Genomic DNA, 4497 nt, shown 5'->3' with positions numbered 1-4497 from the left:
GCTACAGCTCCGATTCAACCCCTAGCCTGGGAACCTCCATATGCCGAGGGAGCGGCCCAAGAAATAGCAACAACAGCAACAACAACAACAGACAAAAAAAAAAAAAAAAAAAAAAAAAGACAAAAGACAAAAAAAAAAAAAAGATAAAACACAACATCAAACTTGTCAGAATAGCCTAGAGTCTTCTTGTTGGTCTTGCCATTTCTGGACCCAGCACACCCATGGTCTCCACAATGTCTATGCCGTCTCTCTCCTGGCCAAAGGACCCATGCTTGCCATCCAACCCATCCGTTTTAGCTGTGCAGACCAGCCACAGAGCCATTTGCATGGGGTCCAGCCTTTGCCAAGGACCCGATGTCCGGACCCATATTCAAAATAAAGTTTTCATCAGAAAAGTTCTCCCCCTAAATGGACTTGCTCCTGGTACTATTATGGTATGTAAATCCATCATCCTGACACATAAATCCAGGAATTAGCCTGAGAAAGCAGGAACCCTTATAGCCAAATCTTATCTTCCCAGTGCTCAGAGAACTGAAGTTTTCTCCTTTGGAACATCGTCTGCAAACAGCTTAAGGAAGCCATGGCCCAGACTCTCCCCTTAACATCCGTATCTGCACATGAGTGTGCTGTGGACTCAGCAAGGCTGCAACTCTGAAGAGTCTGCAGAGAGGCCAGCATGGTCTTATTTAAGTTTTTCAACAACAGACCCCTGAAGTGAGTATTGTTACAATTCTGATTTTACAGGTGGTGAAACCCAGGACCAGCCTCCCAAAGCAGTGCTCTCTTTTATGCTGTGATACTTGCCTGTTGGGATTGGGGGCTTCTGACAGCAAGGGAACAAGGGGGCAGTCGGCAGGCCCCCGGCTCTCCCCAACCCTCTGTAGAAAGAGTTGCCATGTGTTGCATGTTTTGTCCTTCTTCCTGCTGACAGCCCCTCCTCCCTTCTCTCCCAGGTTGACTCAGCTGTGGCCCAAGCTGGTCCTCAGGAAAAAGAGGGTCACCTGCCTTAAAGCAGAAAGGATGAAGTCCTACCTCTCTTCTCTCCACTTCTCAAGAGCCCCGCCCACTTATCTTCCCTTATTCCAAAAAAATATGGAAATTTTTTTGGCTCCACCCACGAGTTCCAGGCTAGGGACCACACCTGAACCCCAGCAGTGACAACACTTGATCCTTAACCACTCGGCCACCAGGGAACTCCCACTGATAGGGATTTTTTTTTTTTTTTTTTTTTAGGGCCACACCTGTGGCATATGGAAGTTCCCAGGCTAGGGGTTGAATCAGAGCTACAGCTGCTGGCCTATGCCACAGCCACATCAATGCCAGATCCAAGCCAAGTCTGCGACCTACACCACAGCTCACAGCAACTCGGGATCCTTAATCCACTGATAGTCAGGTTTGTAACCCACTGAGCCACAATGGGAATTCCCTGATACTGAATTTTTTTTTTTTTTTGTCTTTTTTAGGGCCGCACCTGTGGCATAGGGAAGCTCCCAGGCTAGGGGTCAAATTGGAGCTAGAGCTGCTGGCCTACACCACAGCTCATGGCAACAATGGATCCTTAGCCCACTGAGCAAGGCCACAGATTGTACTGACATCCTCATGGATACTAGTCAGGTTCGTTAACCTCAGAGCCACAACGGGAACTCCCCTGATAGGGAATTTTTAAAGAAATTAGTGAAGTGAGAACTTTTCACCATTCCACTCCAAGGAAAAAGAAAAAAAAAAAAAAAAGGCTCAATATCATTGGTCAACAGGGAATACAAATTAAAACCACAATGGGAAAATTGACACAACATTGTAAATTAACTATAATTTTTTTTTTTTTTTTGTCTTTTTGCCTTTTCTAGGGCCTCACCCACGGCGTACCGAGGTTCCCAGGCTAGGGGTCTGTCTAATCGGAACTGTAGCCACCAGTCTACGCCAGAGCCATAGCAACACAGGATCTGAGTCTTGTCTGCGGCCTACACTACAGCTCACGGCAATGCCAGACCCTTAACCAACTGAGCAAGGCCAGGGATCAAACCCGCGACCTCATGGTTCCTAGTTGAATTCGTTAACCACTGAGCCACGATGGGAACTCCCAACTACAATTTTAAGTGTTAAAAAATAAGGGGAAAAAAAAGAAATACAGAAACAGATTAAATATACAAAAAACAACAACAAAAACCATCGCGAGACACCTGCACATCCATCGGAGTAGTTGATGTGAAATGGATAGAGGTTGGTAGGATTGCTGGTGGGGGTATAAACCAGTACAACCACCCAGAACAACTTTGTGTCAACACAACTTAATCAAAACATATACCTGCCTTATGACCCAGAAAATCCACTCCCGGGCATGTACCCAACAGAAATCAGCACTTATCTGCACCCAAAGACCTGCACATGAATAGTCACGGCAGCACTATTCATTGTAGCCCAAATGGAAACTAATCCACATGCCTATCAACAGGTGAATGGATAAATAAAATTGCAATATTCATGCAGTGAAATACTGCGCAGCTTTAAAAGGAACAGACTGCTGATACAACAGTCCTGAACCTCAGAAACATGCTAAGCAAGAGAAGCCAGACAGAAACAGGTATATGCTGCTAGTTTCCAGTTATATGAAGTTCCAAAGTAGGTTAGCCCCTAGCCTGGGAACCTCCATATGCCGCGGGAGCGGCCCTACAAAAAGCAAAAAGACAAAAAAAAAAAAAAAAAAAAACAGGAGTTCCCGTTGTGGCTCAGTGGTTAACGAATCCGACTAGGAACCATGAGGTTGCGGGTTCAATCCCTGGCCATGCTCAGTGGGTTAAGGATCTGGCGTTGCTGTGAGCTGTGGTGTAGATTCCAGATGCGGCTCGGATCCCTAGTTGCTGTGGCTCTGGCATAGGCCTTTGGCTACAGCTCCAATTAGACCCCTAGCCTGGGAACCTCCATATGCCGTGGGAGCAGCCCTAGAAAAGGCAAAAAGACAAAAAAAAAAAAACAAAAAAAAACAAAGTAGGTTAGAATCGCAGTTATTTCAGACTCAGAAGAGTCTGCTGGGGGCTGGAAATGTTCCCTTTCTTGATCTGGTGGTGGTTACATGGGTGTATGCATAAAATTTTCAGTTAAACACTTAGGAGTTGTTTAAGCATTACTGTATATAAGCTGAACATCAATTTAAAAAACATACTGAGAAGTTCCTGTTGTGGCTCAGTGGTAAGGAACCTGACAGGATACGAATTTGATCCCCGGCCTCACTCAGTGGGTTAAGGATCCGATGTGGCCATGAGCTATGGTGTAGGCCTCAAACATGGCTCTGATCTGGTGTTGCTGTGGCTATGGTGTAGGCTGGCAGCTGAAGCTCTGACTCAACCCCTAGCCTGGTAACTTCCATGTGCCACGGGGTGCGACACTAAAAAAAAAAAAAAAAAAATTGAAAAGTAGGAATGGATATATATATATGAAGTAGACCACCCAGGAATTAAGCTGATTTGTGGGGTTCCTGGCCCCCAGTTCTCTGCCAACCCTCTCCCCTGTTTTGCACCAGGCCCCTCCCTGTGGTCTTCCCAGATTGTACATGACCGAGGCCCAGACCCTGAACAGCCAGGCCCAAGGGACTGCAGGACAAGAACCTGTACTCCCTGTGTTCCTGCTCTTTGGCCCTTTGTCCCAGTTCGACCCAGGACTAATATTTACCTTTCATACTGCAAACAGGAAGTGGGGGAGAGATGGGAGCAGAGCTGGGCAAGGAGTAGTGTGGGACCAGTAGCCACTCCAGGTCTGGCCCCAGGCAGACAGTCATATACCTACTCCGGGGCAGGCCGCAAGTCCTGGGAGAGAAAGCAGACCAGAAGCCAGAGAGGCCCTGGGCCTGGCTCCTCCTCTTAGGCAACCAGCACTCACAAACATGCCTCCAGGGCTTCCAGACGAGGAAGAGGGGAAATGGGACCCTCATCAGGGCGGAGAGGCTGGGGCCAAGGTCCAGCCCAGTGTGACCTGGGACAAGGTAGCAGCTCTCAGCTGGCTGCTCCCTTGCCTCTGTTTTCTCACATCTGTGCGTGGTGATGACACATACCTCCTCGCTGGTTTACATCCATGTAGATGATTATTAAGCTCTTGCTATGTATTTATAATCTCCTTTAGTCCTCACAATAAGATACTCATCCCATTTTACAGATGAGGAAACCGAGGCCCACAGGGATCAAAGCAACCACCACCTGTGCATGTGTTAGGATTGGAAGGAGACTTGGGAAGAGCTCGTGACCCCACTGGCCTAGGTTGGCCCGTGCCTCCGGGAGGGAGGGGCTGGACAATGGTGGTTACGTTGATCTTTGCTACACGACTCCGTCCCAGACCATCCATCCCTGGTCCCAGGAGGACCTGTCCTCCCAGGTGGCGGGAGTGAACTATCTATCCACTTGTCCCCATGGCCCTGACCCGCTGACCTCTGTCTCCCAGCTGATTTCTTCATGTTAGTTCAACATTAACCCAGAGGGGTCAGGAAAAGCCCTCAGAGTCCTGGGAGCC

This window comes from Sus scrofa, chromosome 2 (genome assembly GCF_054392235.1).
Source record: "Sus scrofa isolate SSC_HxYL_T2T_F1_AM1 chromosome 2, Sscrofa_HxYL_maternal_Yorkshire_Landrace_v2.0, whole genome shotgun sequence".
Classification (NCBI taxonomy): Eukaryota; Metazoa; Chordata; class Mammalia; order Artiodactyla; family Suidae; genus Sus; species Sus scrofa.
Note: the sequence above shows the minus strand (reverse complement) of the source record.